General features: G+C 41.3%; 1 protein-coding gene across 3 annotated transcripts in view; it reads right to left on the bottom strand.

The window, feature by feature from the left end:
- The window catches only part of LOC129854099 (protein kinase C and casein kinase II substrate protein 3-like), a 33081-nt gene extending 15943 nt beyond the window's left edge, over positions 1-17138 (bottom strand). For 2 of the 3 annotated variants that reach the window (XM_055920790.1, XM_055920792.1), the window contains exons 1-2: positions 16749-17138; positions 12931-13051 (exon numbers count right to left, since the gene is read on the bottom strand). The gene's annotated coding sequence lies outside the window, so the exon portion shown is untranslated. Of the gene's footprint in view, positions 1-12930; positions 13052-13149; positions 13341-16748 lie in introns of all 3 variants that reach the window. The other variant, XM_055920791.1, reaches the window with a different exon arrangement.
- Positions 17139-18227: the final 1089 nt, after the last annotated feature.

Genomic DNA, 18227 nt, shown 5'->3' with positions numbered 1-18227 from the left:
ATAGAGATGGTGGAAAACCAGTAAGTTAGCTAGAAAATGCGTAAAGACATTATAGCCAATGATGTTAACGTTAGCCAAGTTCTTCTTTGCAAATTGACAAGATAGCGCGAGCTATTTAACACTTCTAGAATATTGTAATATATTGTTAATTACTAGCTAGATAATGAGCTAGTAATTTGTTTTCTTGCTGTATTTAAAATATCCGGTAGCCAACTGGCTGAGGCGCAGGAAAACGTTCATGGTTACAAAAGTATCCATTCATCTCTAGACAAGGGTTTAGCTGTCCTATAGTTAAGTACATTTCCAAGAAGAAATCCTAAAGCATTATTTTCAAGAATACTATTTCTTAACTTATTTCTTAGGAAAAACCTTAAGAACATTTCCAATAACTTTGAGGAATAGCAACTTTGCTAAAAACTCTCTTCTTAGTTCTATAGTTAAGGGGGGAAAGAATGGCGGTTAAGAAATTTCTTAAGGTTTTGTGAATCCGGCCCCAGTTCCTTATACGTCCACTTCTCCGGTCCTGTTCCTGATTGGCACAACTAGCTAATAGAAAGTCAAACAGCTTCCTTTGACAATTAGAGTTAGACTATGGATTCTGGTGAACATTCATTAGCAAGGATATACAGTGTGACTTTGCACTGCTAAAAACGCCCTATCAAGTATGGCTGACCCCATTTTGTCAACAGGAAGTTGGTCAAAGAAGATTTTTTTTAGTTGGGTTGCAAATATATATATTTTTTAAATGGTACACGAGACACCTGTCTGATTCACGCCTGTCTGAGTGAACTAACCTATTGCGGAGGCCGCAGGGATGGCACACAAGTATCACATTTACTGTTAATTAACATAATTTCAAATTTTTAATGTTTGGTTAAGGTAACTTCTGTTAATGCATTCAATATAGTATTATTACAGACTTACCTTTGTCCTTTTAGGAGTGGGCACGTTGTTTGCAGAGCGCACAACCTAGGCTACACTTGTGAGAAACAAGTTGTTTTGGTTTGTTTCATTCCATTTACAAGTTGTCAATTTATTACTTGTAATTTGTTTGGAGCGCTCCTGTCAATCTTGAGTAGGCTTAGAAATGTGTACATTTGTGGATCGGATACTGTTTCTGATGGTCTTAACTCACAATCAAAGAAATTCTCTTAGCCTTTATTTTTTTGAACCTTTATTTAACTAGGCAAGTCAGTTAAGAACAAATTCTTATTTACAATGACGGCCTAGGAACAGTGGGTTAAATGCCTTGTTCAGGGGCAGAACTGCAGATTTTTACCTTGTCAGCTCGGGGATTCGATCTTGCAACATTTGGTTACTAGTCCAACGCTCCAACTAGGCTACCCTGCCCTTTAAAAAAAAGCTTGAAAACAAAATCTGTTTTTATCCATTGAGAATGACAATAGCTCCTCAAAGTAGCTCATTTGAAAAATGTTCCCAGCTTTCTCCCTTTTGATAACCAAGTGGAAAACATTTCATGCACTGATCCGGTGGAACTGTAATAAAAAAGGCATACCTGATTACGTTTATCCCTTGCGCAAATAGCCTACAGCTGTGTGTCTGTCCGGAGCTCACTGGCAGAAACTGAGGGCCCATAATATTTTAATACAACACTGCAGGTTCGCTAGCAAGTTTCAGGCTGGATCCAAGTTAATAGTTGATACAATGTTTCAAGTTCCTTTCAGACAGGCCATGCTGGTCACAAACATAGTTAGAGCAGAAAGAAACAAATGGTTTTCATACCCATGGTATACGGTCTGATAAACCACGGCTGTCAGCCAATCTGCATTCAGGGCACGAGTTTATAATTTCGATTAGGCCTCTCGAGTGGTGCAGCGGTCTAAGGCACTGCATCACAGTGCTTGAGGCGTCACAGACCCAGGTTCAATCCCAGGCTGTCACAGTCGGCTGTGACCGGGAGACCCATGAGGCGTCGCACAATTGGACCAGCATCGTCCGGGTTAGGACGCCTGCAAGCTGACTTCGCTCGCCAGGTGTACAGTGCCTGGTTAAAGTATTTTTTCTTCTGGTTCAGCTATATTGATCATGGTCTTTTAGTAATGTGTCTTGATTTTTAATTGCATCAGGCAAAGTAGCCTACATATAGTTACATTTAATTGCAACCGGGTGTGTCTATATAGAAAAATACATGTTTTAAAATTTCAACCAATTGATTGGTCTAAAAGAACAGATGACTCTCGGTCGACAAAGATTTTTATAATAATAAATATATTTTTTTTTTTCTTAGTCGGGGACAGCCCTACTATCAAGTCTGAAAACCCACAAGGGAAATGGAAAAATAAGTCACTTTGCAAAAAAGGGTTTGACGACAAAACTGTAGGTTGGGCAGGGAGTGACACAACTAACTAGCTATAAAAAAATTAACACAAGTATTGACACCCCTTCAAATTACTGGATTTGGCCATGTCAGCCACACCCGTTGCTGACAGGTGTATAAAAATTCAGCACAGCCATACCATTTCCATCGAGAAACATTGGCAGTCAAATGGCCTTACTGAAAACCTCAGTGACTTCACGTAGCACCTTCATGGGATGCCACCTTCACAACATGTAAGTTCGGCAAATTTCTGCCCTGCTCGAGATGCCCGGTCAAGTGCTGTTATTGTGAAATGAAAACGTCTTGGAGCAACAACGGCTCAGCCGTTGTAGGCCATACAAGCTCACAGAACGGGACCCCCGAGTGCTGAAGCACGGTTGCAACACTCACTACTGAGTTCCAAACTGCCTCTGGAAGCAACGTCAGCACAAGAACTGTTCGTCAAGAGCTTCGTGAAATGGGTTTCCGTGGCAGAGCAGCCGCACACAAGCCTAAGATCACCATGGAGCAGTGCCAAGCGTCGGCTGGAGTCGTGTCAAGCTCGCCACCATTGGACTCTGGAGCAATGGAAACACGTTCTCTGGAGTAATGAATCATGCTTCACCATCTGGCAGTCTGACGGATTAATCTGGGTTAGGCGAATGCCAGTATGACACTATGCAGGAGGGGAAAGTAGCATTAACTGAAATGTTTGGTGGAGGAGGAATAATGGTCTGGGGCTGTTTCATGGTTCAGGCTAGGCCCCTTATTTCCAGTGAAGGGAAATCTTAATGCTACAGCATTAACTACATTCTAGAGGACTCTGTGCTTTCAACTGCGTGGCAGGCCCTTTCCTGTTTAGGCATGACAATGCTCCGGTGCACAAAGTGAGATAGGTGGAAGAATAATACTTGCCTGCACAGAGCCCTGACTGACCTCAACCCCATCAAACACATTTAGACTGAATTGGAATGTCAACAGAGCCAGGCCTAAAAGACCAACCTCACTCATGCTCTTGGCTGAATTGGAGCAAGTCCCAACAGCAATGTTCCAACATCTAGTGGAAAGCCTGACCAGAAGAGTGGAGGCTGTTATAGCAGAAAATGGGGGACCAACTCCATATGCCTATTATTTTGGAATGAGGTGTTTCGACGAGCATGTGTCCACATACATATGCATGTAGTGGACATATGCTACACCATTATTCTTAGAATTCATACAGGTAACAGACCTACAAATATGATAGACATTTACTCGCATGAAAAATATGGTTAAGTCATATTGTATATAAAAAGAAAATCGCGACAGCTTAAGTGGTGAAAGTACAAGGTGATGAGCTTGATGCTGCTTTCCAATAAATATCGAGGGTCTTATTCTGGTGACATGATGGTCGATGCCTGACTGACAAAAGTATTCTCGCTCTTATCCATAATAATCTCATCAGTAGACTAGCCAACCTGCACAGCCTACCTGCACTGTATCTGCAAGCTGATGGCTAGAGCGCAGGTGCCAAGATCAGAGCAGGCACATTTTCTATTTAAACTGTTGCATTGTGACAAAAAAAACATTACAAATAAAATAATAATAAAAATAATAATAAAAATCTTTAAAAAAAATCTTTAAAAAAAAATAAATAAAAAAATCGGTAGAGTTGAAATTGCACAGGGAACTTGATTTTTATTCGGTACATGAAAACTGATGTGAAAAAGTACATTTTGCACGCTTCGTCATCACGCACTGATTTTAAGCCGCAACAAGTCCATTCGGTGGAAACATACATTTAAAAAAAATGCAGATTCTAGAATATTCGCATGAGAAATTGCACAATTGCATGGAAATCGAGCTACTGTTAAATGATAAGTGTTACACACACAATTTCCTTAGAATACCCTTGGTGAGAATTGCCAGACCTCAGTCAGACAGATAGTGTGACATAGCTTTTAGTGTGATAAGCTGCTTGTTTACATTCACACAGGACTGATATTAACAGATCATCATGGATGGACTGCTTGGGATGAAGAGGCAGAGAAGAAGCTCATTTTGAGAGAGACAGTTCAGACATTCAATATCCCTCAACTTTCTGCTGGCTAGGAGAGGTGGGGCCGTGCTGTCAGGCAGCAGAATGTATGCTAGCAGGAGAGGCATTTTCCACAAACATGTCAAAGCAGGAACATCTATGAGGCTCACTTCAGCAAGGCATGCTAATTGAAAAGTAAATATCTCTGACCCATCTCAAGAGTGGAAAAGTTGGGGATGCAGCATGACAAAAGTGATTGAAGCCCAGGGTAAAGTAATGTACGCCCTGAACCATGGTGGAAAACTAGCAGCTCGTAGGGAGGGTAAAGGAGTGGTCAAACATCACTAATCTCCAGTCAATGACCAGCTGATGGCATAAGACATATCAGCAGCTTGAATATCTAGGTCACATTGGATTCAACATACAGATTTAGTCTCTGGAGGGGCCAGAGGCTCAGATTCAATAGATACTAATATGTCATGTTTTTATACAGATGCTATAAATGTATGGAATCTAGAGATCTTGGTGTCCTTTAACGGAACATGAGGGGGAAATCGAACAGATGGCTTTGCCAAACTGATATATTTAAATCACAAATAAATTCAAAGGCAGAGCAACCACTTAGAGTACACACAATTCACACTACAAAAGATTAAGTCGGTAAACATGACAGGCTGCAGAATCATACCCATGACATCTGGGTCACTTTGCATGTAGCCTTTACTCAGATATTACATGCTCAATCTTTAGCATTTGTCGAAACCTATAAAATAAAATAAAAATATTGATAATATTGAAAAACAAACCCAAAAATGGGTGGAATTCAATTAGGTCCTTGCCTGACTGTCCCTTTTCTATTCAATGTATATTGACTCAAAAAAAAACATTTAAAGCACCATGAAGAGTTTTCCCAAATGCTGTGGAAAACAAAGTACATGACAAGCATTAAGGAAGACCCCTGACACTTGAAAGCACATAACCACCATAAGTGTGAGCTGAGGAACAAACTTCCACACAGGCCCAGAAGCAACAGACCATGTGCTGCAGGCCTTCATTTGGACAACATCCCTGTGTCAGAGGATGTTGACGTTCCACCGGTCACCGACTTTAAGGCAGTATGCTCAGCTCATCCAGATCACTGAGCAGAACTGGAATGATTCTGTTTAAATCTCTGGGAGATGAAATCCTCAGCGGGGGCATGGCTGACAGAAGACAGCAGATCCTGTGTAGCAGTCAGAGGGATTTGGGTCAAACACTGCTGAACCCTTCATGGAAAAGGGCACTAGTCGTCTCAAGACAGAGCCAGTAGGCCAAGGACTAAACCACATAGCGGGAAACTGGATACCAAATGGCAGCACATTCAGAACCCATTATGGGAGCTTCCACCCCTCCGCCCCCCTCACCCTTAGATGGGGGTTTGAGAACAACTCAATGTGGAGCATGTGGAGCTGGTTTACTTACATCGCTTAGAGACAAACATTCCAGCTTGATTAATAAAATGACAAAACCTAGAGCTAGAAACACTACCTGGAGAGATTAAGTTATACGTCTCTCCTCGGGATGTTACCCATGCTGACAGAGTAAGAAACGGAACATTGGCTCCCGTTACCTCCAAAATTGGTTCAGATTAAAAAGGAGAAGCCAAGAGCTCATAAACCACACTGGAAACTTGTAGTCATTAATCTGATTAATGTATACGAGCAGCATGGGCAGCTATTATTTTCACTGAAAGTGCAGTTCAAAGTCTGAGCAAGCATAGAATCCTCAAAATAATTTCCTTGTTTGATTTCTTCAGCATACAGTGCATTAGGAAAGTATTCAGATCCCTTGACTTTTTGCACATTTTGTTAATTACAGCCTTATTCTAAAATGGATTAAGTTGTTTTCCTCAATCCTCACACCATGCAAAAGGATGCAATTTCTCATTCATAAAAAATAAATAAAACAGAAATATCAGAAGTATTCAGACCCTTTACTGAAGCGCCTTTGGCAACGATTACAGCCTTGAGTCTTATTGGGTATGACGCTACAAGCTTGGCACCTGTTGATGGGGCGGCAGGTAGCCTAGTGGTTAAAGCGTTAGGCCAGTAACCGAAAGGTCGCGGGATCAAATCCCCGAGCTGACAAGGTAAAAATCTGTCGTTCTGCCCCTGAAGGCAGTTAACCCATTGTTCCCAGGTAAGCCATCATTGTGAATAAGATATTCTCAACTGACTTGCCTAGTTAAATAAAAATAAACCTGTATTTGGAGAGTTTCTCCCATTCTCTGCAGATCATGTCAAGCTCTGTCAGGTCTCTTCAGAGATGTCCGATCGGGATCAAGTCCGGGCCACTCAAGGACATTCAGAGACTTGTCCCGAAGCTACTCCTGCGCTGTCTTCTTTCTCATGGTCAGAGCCTTTAAATGCCATTTGGCAATCTCCAAGCGGGCTGTCATGTGCCTTTTACTGAAGAGCAGCTACCATCTGGCCACTACCATTAAAAGGCCTGATTGGTGGAGTGCTGCAAAGATTTGTTGTCCTTCTGGAAGGTTCTCCCATCTCCACAGAGGAACTCTGGAGCGCTGTCAGAGAGACCATTGGATTGTTGAACACCACCCAGACCAAGGCCCTTCTCCCCCGATTGCTTGGTTTGGTCAGGCGGCCAGCTCTAAGAAGAGTCTTGGTGGTTCCAAACTTCTTCCATTACTGAATGGAGGCCACAATGCTGCAGATTTGTTTTGCCTCAACACAATTCTGTCTCAGAGTTCAACGGATAACTCCTTTGACCTCATGGTTTGTTTTTTCCCCCGACAGGCACTATCAACTAAGAAATTGTTAACCGACTTGCCTAGTTACAGTCGGAAGTTTACATACACCTTAGCCACATACATTTAAACTCAGTTTCACAATTCCTGACATTTAATCCTAGTAAAAATTCCCTGTCTTGGGTCAGTTAGGATCACCACTTGATTTTAAGAATGTGAAACGTCAGAGTAATAGTAGAGAGAATGATTTATTTCAGCTTTTATTTCTTTCATTACATTCCCAGTGGGTCAGAAGTATACATACAATTAGTATTTGGTAGCATCGCCTTTAAATTGTTTAACTTGTGTCAAAGGTTTCAGGTAGCCTTCCACAAGCTTCCCACAATAAGTTGGACCATTTTTGGCCCATTCCTCCTGACAGAGCTGGTGTAACTGAATCAGATTTGTAGGCCTCCTTTCTCGCACACGCTTTTTCAGTTCTGCCCACAAATGTTCTATAGGATTGAGGTCAGGGCTTTGTGATGGCCACTCTGATGTCTTAAGATGTTGCTTACAACTTCTTGTCAATAGGGGGGGTGCTGTTTTCACTTTGGAAAAAATCGTGCCCAAATTAAACTGCCTCGTACTCTATTCTAGATAGTACAATATGCATATTATTATTACTATTTGATAGAAAACTCAAGTTTCTAAAACTGTTTGAATTATATCTGTGAGTAAAACAGAACTCATTTTGCAGCAAACTTCCAGACAGGAAGTGAAAAATCTGAAAACGAGGCTCAATTGCCTAATATTTATCGATATGCATGCACTTCATACACCTTCCACTAGATGGCAGTGGAAGGTGGAATGGGGTGTCTAGCTTGATCTGAGGTCGAACAAGAGCTCTTGGAATGACGTGTCCAGAATTTCCTTTGTCTACCAAGGCGCGGGAAGTACCTCCATATTGTCTTATGATAAGCGTTCGGTATACACGGCTAATATCTCCGGCTCTGTTTTTATTTGATACATATTAGAAAAACATCATAAAGTAGGTTTTTTCAACCGAGTTTCATCAATTTATACAACGTTTATTGGGACTTGGAGTTTTCCGTTCTTTGCGTAGAGAGAAACTGGCAACGTCATCAGCATTGTGGCATGAATTCGACAGGAGAAAAGGACGTTCTAAAACCAAACAACGATTTATCCTCGACCTAGGACTCCTTGTACAAGATTCTGATGGAAGCTCAACAAAAGTAAGAACAATTATGTTATTTAGCATTTGTGGAAAATGTTATTCCTATTCTCTGCCGTTTTGGCGGGCGCTGTCTCGCAATAACGCAAGCTGTTTGTTATGGTAAAGTTATTTTAAAAAATCTAACACGGCGGTTGCATTAAGAACCAGTGTATCTTTCATTTGCAAGTATTTTTATGTAAAGTTTATGATGAGTTCTTTGGTCAGATTAGGTGAGTGTCCAAACTAGCTCCGGACATTCTGGTGAATCGATGCTACATATTCACAATGTATAACCAAGGTTTGCAGCTCTAAATATGCACATTTTCGAACAAAACATAGATTTATTGTATAACATGTTATAAGACTCATCTGATGAAGTTGTTTCTTGGTTAGTGACTAATTTTATCTATATTTGGTCGGTTTTGTGATAGCTACCTATGCGGTAGAAACAGTGAAAATATGCGGTTGAGTCTTTGGCTATTGTGGTTAGCTAATAGAAATACATAGTGTTTGCTGTAAAACATTTTAAAAATCGGAAATGATGGCTGGATTCACAAGATGTTTATCTTTCATTTGCTGTATTGGACTTGTGATTTCATGATATTTATATGCTATTATTTACTTGTGGCGCTATGCTATGCTAGTCAGCTTTTACTGATGAGGATGCTCCCGGATCCGGGATGGGTGTTAAGTAAAGGTTAAATATATCCACAATTTTCCTCGCTCATGATGCCATCTATTTTGTGACGTGCACCAGTCCCACCTGCAGCAAAGCACCCCCACAACATGATGCTGCCACCCCCGTGCATCACAGGTGGGATGGTGTTCTTAGGCTTGCAAGCATCCCCCTTTTTCCTCCAAACATAACGATGGTGCTTATGGCCAAACAGCTCTATTTTTGTTTCAACAGACCAGAGAACATTTCCCCAAAAAGTACAATCTTTGTCCCCATTTGCAAACCGTAGTCTGGCTTTTTTAATGACAGTTTTGTAGCAGTGGCTTCTTCCTTGCTGAGCGGCCTTTCAGGTTATGTCGATATAGGACTCGTTTTACTGTGGATATAGATACTTTTGTACCTGTTTCCTCCAGCATCTTCACAAGGTCCTTTGCTGTTGTTCTGGGATTGATTTGCACTTTTCGCACCAAAGTACGTTCATCTCTAGGAGACAGAGCGTGTCTCCTTCCTGAGCGGTATGACGGCTGCGTGGTCCCATGGTGTTTATACTTGCGTACTACTGTTTGTACAGATGAACGTGGTACCTTCAGGCGTTTGGAAATTGGCTCCCAAGGATGAACCAGACTTGTGGAGGTCTACAATTTATTTTTTTGACGTCTTGGCTGATTTCCCCATGATGTCAAGCAAAGAGGCACTGAGTTTGAAGGTAGGCCTTGAAATACATCCACAGGTACCCCTCCAATTGACTCAAATGATGTCAATTAGCCTATCAGAAGCTTCTAAAGCCATGACATCATTTTCTGGAATTTTCCAAGCTGTTTAAAGGCACAGTCAACTTAGTGTATGTAAACTTCTGACCCACTGGAATTGTGATACGGTGAAGTATAAGTTAAATAATCTGTCTAAACAATTGTTGGAAGAATTACTTGTGTCATGCACAAAGTAGATGTCCTAACTGACTTTCCAAAACTATAGTTTAACAAGAAATGTTGAGTTGTAGAAAAACGAGTTTTAAATGACTCCAACCTAAGTGTGAAACCTTCCGACATCAACTGTAAATAAAAAATCTAAAAACTGAGGGACCCTATATAGACAGGTGTGTGCGCCTGTATAGGTCCCAAATGGCAGGATGCTTGGCCTCAGTGATGTACTGGGCCGTTCGCACTACCCTCTGTAGCGCCTTATTGTCAGATGCCGAGCAGTTGCCATACTAGTCGGCGATGCAACCGGTCAGGATGCTCTCGATGGTGCAGCTGTAGAACGTTGAGGATCTGGGGACCAATGCCAAATCTTTTCAGTCTCCTGAGGGGGAAAGATTTTGTAGTGCACTCTTAACTCTCTTGGTATGTCATGATCGTTTGTTGGTGATGTGGACATCACCATAGGTGTTCCTTTTGTCCAGTTGAGAAAGGGTGGTGTGGAGTGCGATTGAGATTGCGTCATCTGTGGTTCTGTTAGGGTGGTATGCGAATTGGAGTGGGTCTAGGGTGTCCGGGAGGATGCTGTTGATGTGAACCATGACCAGCCTTTCAAAGCACTTAATGGCTACCGACGTGAGTGCCACATGGCGGTAATCATTTAGGCAGGTTACCTTCGCTTCCTTTGGCACAGGGACTATGGTGATCTGCTTGAAACATGTAGGTATTACAGACTCGTTCAGGGAGAGGTTGAAAATGTCAGTGAAATCACTTGCCAGTTGATCCGCGCATGCTTTGCGTACACGTCCTGGTAATCTGTCTGGCCCAGCTGCTTTGTGAATGTTGACCTGTTTAAAGGTTTTGTTCACGTCGGCTACCAAGAGCGTTATCACAGTCATCCAGGACAGCTGGTGGTCTCGTGCATGCTTCACTGTTGCTTGCCTCAAAGCTAGCATAGTAAGGCATTTAACTCGTCTGGTAGGCTTGCGTCACTGGCCAGCTCGCGTCTGGGTTTCCCTTCATAGCCCTTAATAGTTTAAGCCCTGCCACATTCGACCAGCTTCAGAGAAGTAGGATACAATCTTAATCCTGTATTGACACTTTGTTTGTTTGATGGTTCCGCTGAGGGCATAGCGGGATTTCTTATAAGCATCCTGATTTGTCTCCCGCTCCTTGAAAAAGTGGCAGCTCTAGCCTTTAGCTCGATGCGGATGTTGCCTGTAATCCATGGCTTCTGGTTGGGATATGTATGTACAGTCACTGTGGGGATGATGTCATTGATGCACTTATTGATTAAGCTGATGACTGAGGTGTATTCCTCAATGCCATTGGATATATCCCAGAACATATTCCAGTCTGTGCTAGCAAAACAGTCCTGTAGTGTAGCATCCGCGTCATCTGACCACTTCTGTATTGAGCGAGTCACTGGTACTTCCAGCTTTAGTTTTTGCTTGTAAGCAGGAATCAGGAGGATAGAATTGTGGTCAGATTTTCCAAATGGAGGGCGGGAGAGAGCTTTGTATGCATCTGTGTGTGTAGTAAAGGTGGACTAGGATTTTTTTCCCCCTGTTTGCACATGTGACAAGTTGGTAAAAATGTGGTAAAACTGATTAAAGTTTGCCTGCATTAAAGTCCCCGGCCACTAGGAGCGCCGCTTCTGGGTGAGCATTTTCTTCTTTGCTTATGGCCTTATAGAGTTGGTTGAGAGCGGTCTTAGTGCCAGCTTCGCTTTGTGGTGGTAAATAAACGGCTATGAATAATATGGATGAGAACTCTTGGTAGTGTGGTCGACAGCTTATCATGAGGTATTCTATCTCAGGCAAGCAATACCTCGAAACTTCTTTAATATTAGACATGGCTCCGGCTGTTATTGACAAAAAGACACTCCCACCCCTCGTCTTACCAGAGGTAGCGTCTCTGTTCTGCCGATGCATGGAAAATCCCGCCAGCTCTGTATTGTCAATTTCTTCGTTCAGCCACATCTCGGTGAAACATAAAATGTTACAGTTTTTAATGTCCCATTGGTAGGATAATCTTAGTATGTCATCAAGCAAGAAGAACGGGAGGCATTGGGATTTTACTCGCTCGCCTCCGGCTTCTCAGAAGGATCCCCGATTTGCATCCCCTTTTCTGGCGTCTTTTCTTCATGCACAAGGCGTGTATTTGGGCCTGTTCCAGTGAAAGCAGGATATCCTTCTAGTCAGACTCGTTAAAGGAGTCCGCGGTGAGTAATCGCTTTTCTGATGTCCAGAGGTTTTTTCCGGTCATAAGAGACGGTAGCAGCAACATTATGTACACAATAAGTTAAAAAATAAGTTACACAAAAAAAGTGCACAATTGGTTGGGAGAATGTAAAACATCAGCCATGTTCTTCGGCGCCATCTTCTCGAATACTTATGTAAATAAGGTAATTCAGTTTGTCATTTTAAATACAATTTCTAAAAAATAAACTTTGTCATTGTGGGGTATTGATGAGGAAAACGTGTTATTTAATACATTTTAGAATAAGGCTGTAACGTAACAAAATGTGGAAAAGTCAAGGGGTCTGAATACTTTCTGAATGCACAACTCCTAAATATAGATCAGTCCTGCACTGAAGAACAAAGTGATACTCCCAGTGTTTCACAAACAATTGTGTTGCTACAACAGGGAATAGACATTAACACAGCAAAGGAAATACTTGTGCTGAATACTATTAAAGCCTTAAAATGTATGGCATATAAGAACTCAGAATATTACTATTAATATTATTTCATTGATTACTATCAATAGTGACTGAGTAACACTTGTTTCGAGGAGAAACTTTACACATTCTAATTATTGGATTAAGAGGCCAGGCATTCTTGTATGAATCATGGTAGAGGTGAAGATTAACTGAGGGAGATGACATAAACCTCATAGCAATGGGGAAACAGTCCATCCACAAAAGGTCAGACAACCTACCCAATAATATTCAGTCAGACAAATATAGCAGAGCAAAAAAATAAAACATAAAAATGCATTATCCACAAATTGCATAGGAGTGGAACCCGAAGAGGACTTACCCAAGATTCAATTAATTGAGATAAGATGAGGTCAAAGATGAGGTCCCTGTTGAGGAACTTGGCTTTCTCTGTGGCACTGGAAGAGAGGTCCTTGTTGAGGAACTTGGCTTTCTCTGTGGCACTGGAAGAGAGGGGCAGAGTGTGAGAACTAACTGAGGAGAACAGGGAGAGATAGAGTATAGAGGAGCACAGCATGAGCAGTGGAGAAGAACCACTCACAGTCAGAGTATGACTGAGGCTGGCAGTCAGATGGTTATAATAAGTCCTGGCTCCAAAAGGTGGCAGATTCTGAATTAGAGAGTGAAATGCCATTGGAAAACCAGTCATGGGTGTGCTGGAAAACTACACAGTGTGGTGGTCTTGGAAGAGACCCTCCAACTATGGAAGGTCAGGATCACATCTAAAATAACCTGCAAAGAATCAAAGAGAAGGAATCCGTTTGAACGCCATAGAAATGTTGGAACTTCAGCCCCAATGTTATGTTACCAACCCTGGGTTAGACAAGGTTATTTACAGGTGTGGTCAAATATATTGGCACCCGTGCACTTTAAAATGTAGCAGAATGTTCGGTTCTCTTTTCAAAACTGGTTCAACGGCTATTTTTACCCTGTACACACCTGCAACTTACCAGAGGTGAGAAATTATACAAATGATAATCACTTGATTCAACCAAATGGACTTTGAATAATTTAGTCCAGGCCTTCATAAAAAATAAATAAAAGAAAAGTCAACTTTGAAGTGAAAAATCTTAAATTGTCATTACATTGTCTTTTGCAGTTGTAATTCAAACAAATACACCAAACATTCTCAATTTCACCTGGGGGTTATAATAAATTATTTTAACAACTGATGGCATTAGTAACTACTGTAGCTATCTAGCCAGCAAGCAACACTAAAGGGATTGCATAACTGGCTAAAAAAAATATTCAAATTCTAAATATTAACTAGCTGGCTAGCATAAGGCCAGCAAACACGTTCCTCACACACAAGGAACATATTTCCGCCAAAGTTGTAATGAAAAGGTGCCTCTCGGTCCCAAAACACAAGTTTTCTGGAGACTTGTGGGAGGAGTGCTGATGACATCACCCACTGAATGCACTTTTGGTATCCGGATTACGTCCAGACAGAGGAGAAATGCGCACACAACGCACCTCTGACCACCTTCTGAAGTGGTCAACCAGATCTACACACAAAATCAGGCCAAAGCGATCTTCGTACTCTGATAGCAGAATTCGCACGTAAGTATCAAGTGTAGACAACCAAAGAAACTGAAGGCAGGTGACAATCCCCCATTGCATTTTAGACATTCCTTCGCTACATCAGGCTAACATTAATCATGCTTCTCTCACTAGCTGTAGCATATGGCCGCTTACCAGAACTGAGACATCCTCCCTATCAAAAAAACTGCATTTCCTCCACCTAAATTAAATCATTCCTTATATCCATTCATTGATAACAAGTTACTTTGAGTTGATACAAATGTTCGGGGCACGCAAACAGGGATCCAACCACTCAAATTGTTTTGCACTCAAGGATGCTAACACTAAACCAAACCCACATGTTGAGTATGTGACCTGTCGGTTGACTTTCTAGGTAGCCCGTCATGGAGTAAATTAGTACATTGGTTGAACTAGCCAATCCCTTTGAATTAACAGATCTAAATGACACTCCACTGAAGCACATGGCTTCAGTGATCAGGCATGTCAGTCATGGATTATTTCAATGAGAGACCTGTTTTAATTACATAAGCAGTCCAATGCTGACAAAGGCAGGCTAATGGATCTGGATATCAGGGTTTCCCCAAACTCAGTCCTGGGGGCACACTTTGGTTTTTGCCCTAGCACTATAGAGCTGATTCAAATAAGCAACTCATTATCAAGCTTTGATTATTTTCATAAGCTGTGTAGGGGGGCAGGACAGACTTTGGAAAACCCTGTGTATAGGGCAGTGGTGCAAAGTGTTCTCCACTGTCACCAACCAACACAGGAATGTTTACATAAATGTTGTGTATACAGTTCCTGAGGTGAATCTCATACTTTCAATTTTTTCCAAGTTAAACATTTGATTAATTGTTTAAAAGATTAAAGAATATTTAGTGGCTGGTCAATTGCAGTTGCATAAGCAATAATATAACTAAAAATGCCACCTCAAGTCTAAAGTGAAACATCCAGAATTCAAGCCCAATGGTTGGCATTGCTGCAAATCTTCCATGGAGCACTTACCCCAGTAAAATGATACACTGTTTGGCAACAGCACAGCTCCGTGTACCCTACCCTAGAGGGCCAAGTGAACCTCAAATCCCAGTGTTGGTAATGAGAAACAAAGACATGTTTGTTCCACAACCTATGTCCAATAACTACTTAGAACAAAGGAATAAAAACACACTGTAGTCTGCTCTGTGCTAAAATCTCTGGAGGTGTCATTCAATACAGGTTGTCTTCAACAACAATGAAGAAAAAAAAGAACCAGCAGTACTGAGGCCCTGAAGGACTGGTTTTGAATATCTCTGTACATCAGATGATTCCCTCGTACAATCCTTGAAACTAATGTAGGAAGGAGTGAAAAGCAATGTCAACTATCAATGGACAGAGTGCAGTTAGGCTTGTTTTGTGTAGGCCAGTACTAAGGAAAGGCTGCCCGTTTTAGCTACTTGCAGACTGACTGAATCTCTCATTTCTAAACCACAGTTCTCATAGAGCTGGCATTGAGAAAAATCCTGCACTCCAGGCTCAAGATAGAATAAAGCAGGAAGGGTTATTTAAGCAATGAGAAAGCTTGGCAGCAAGTGTGAGACCACCACAGACTACATTATAAGACACACAGGGTCTAATGCAGTGTGCCTTACGGGCATTGTTTCAAGGTGATGTGTCACACATTAACATAGTGTACCATGTCCAAGCCATTGTTTCCCAAACCAGTCCTTAGAGAATGGCTGTGCATATAGGCTACACTGCAATAAATGAGACCAGAACAAGTCCCAATCTGTTGACTAAAGAAAGCAGTTTCGTTGAACAATAACCAGCTCAAGTATCAGACTAGCCATAGTCTGACTAAGCTAGATATTGTGTACCAATTTCTTGCTTAGTCAAAGTATGCTAGGATCAGGCATATCAGCGATCGTGCTTAATGGTTCTGAAAATCTATATTTCTATGAAATTACACATGCTTTTAAAAAAGGGTGGGGCTGTTCTCATATTACAACAGAGCAATGCATTTTCAATTTGAGGTTCCCCAATCTATCCTGTGTGTAATTTAGCCTATGGGTATTGGCAGTTCTGCTCACAATACAACTAATAGCCATAAAGTTGAGCTATTGAAAAAGATTGACAGACAAAGCACTTGCTCAGTTGGTCTACTCAAAGTTAATTTCAAATTCGCTTTACAGTTTTACACAAACCGTGAATGTTTGCCAAATAGCTTGCTGTCGAAAAGCAGTAGCCTAATAGATTATATCCAATGAAGAGGAGTGTAGCCTACAGTAGCCCAAGGACAAATGGATTGTTCCACGGCCTTAAATACACATTACAAAGGGTATTTAAATCACATGTGAATCCAAACACAATTTAATAATGTGCCAGGAGATAGTCACTCAACATAAATCACCATGTATGTTTGATCTTACATTCATGGAGTCGTAGTTACGCCTATGGTTAAACCTACCCTGGCTGATATCTAGGTCATTATCGACACAATGTAACTCCTGCTCACCGCAACAATGGAACAGACGCAAACACAAAGGTAAATCGAATTGTTACAAAATTGTAAACATTTGGCAACCATAGCGTGTCTACTTTGTTTCCATCCAGTTTGCGACCTACCTGTTGCAGCTTCAAATCCCTCGTCTCTCGAGGAGTTTACCAACGTCGGAACGAAAATTCCCAAAGCAATCCCTTGATCAAACCAAGTGCATTAACAATTTCGCTCAAGAACTTTCCCGAAGACAGCGAAGGACATCGTAGATAACACTCTGCCATTGCAACGAAGATATAATTATTATATTTCCTGCCCCTTCAAATTCACGAGGTAGGCCTAATATCATCGGCGGTTAAATGTACTTTAGTCAGAAACAGTGCAACAAAATCCCCAAAATGTGTGCTATCTGACGGGCAGGAAGGTACAAAGGCAATCCTCCCTGTTATTCTGGAGAGGTCTCCAACGCTGTGTAATCGGATGTTGTGGCGAACCACAATATCCATTCATCCAATTACAGGCGTTAACCCTTTACTGACTAGACACGAGTCTCTAGCTCACAGTGATAATTATGGTCAGGCCATGTGAATCAAATCTTTTTCATTAATTATCACTCAACACATAGGCTACAACTCTACGTGACATAACATAATTGTCTGTGGAATTAATAGATTTAATTGAATTATGCCAAACAATTGTTGCTTGGTCCACTGCCTTATTCAATTATTTGTGAACAGCACCATCTATAGGTCATCAGGTAAATCACACAATATTAATATTTCGTCTGATTCCTGTTGAAAGTAGCCTACTGTAGCCAAATGCCAATACTTTTTTCAAGACAATCATCTTCGACAAACCACGGCTAATAGTGTGAGATGATTTGAGGTTGGATGTGATCAATGAGTAAGGAAAAACAAATAGATGATATTGACCTAACTGTAGGCTACATACAGTATAACTATTATTTGACCTCACTCTTGGAAATGTGCTGAAGAGCGCTATTGTATGTTCCTCTCTTCTGACATGTTTAATTCACCCTGAGGGACTTTGAGGAGTCATTAAGGTATTACATGCTGGTATCTTTGGCTGTAGTGATACATAATGTTAGAGCAGAGAGACTATTCTAGAAACACCACTCCCACAGCTCTTAATCTGACAGATCTGCTCACCAGTTGACCTACTATAGCCTACAGATGCTGGGGGACATTAAAAGGCACAATCAACCATGTGTCTCTCATATAACTTCTCAGAAATATTTACTTCTATCAGATGGATCTGAGAAGTTATATGAGAGACACATGGTTGGTGGGTCTTCAAGGTCCCCGAGCAACTGTAGGGTAATGAAGAAAAAGAGGAAACCATAACAGTGGTTGTTCTATGAGAAGAAAGCTGGACTGTTTTGTGATTAAGGTTTTTTATATACACTGAACAAAAATATAAAACGCAACATGTAAAGTGGCGATCTCATGTTTCATGAGCTGAAATAAAAGAGGCCAGAAATGTTCCCTACGCCCAAAATGCTTATTTCTCTCAAATTATCTAGCACAAATGTGTTTACATTCCTGTTAGTGAGCATTTCTCCTTTGCCAAGATAATCCATCCACCTG

This window comes from Salvelinus fontinalis, chromosome 4, assembly GCF_029448725.1.
Source record: "Salvelinus fontinalis isolate EN_2023a chromosome 4, ASM2944872v1, whole genome shotgun sequence".
NCBI classification, from domain to species: Eukaryota; Metazoa; Chordata; class Actinopteri; order Salmoniformes; family Salmonidae; genus Salvelinus; species Salvelinus fontinalis.
This window is presented reverse-complemented; position numbering and strand designations above follow the sequence as displayed.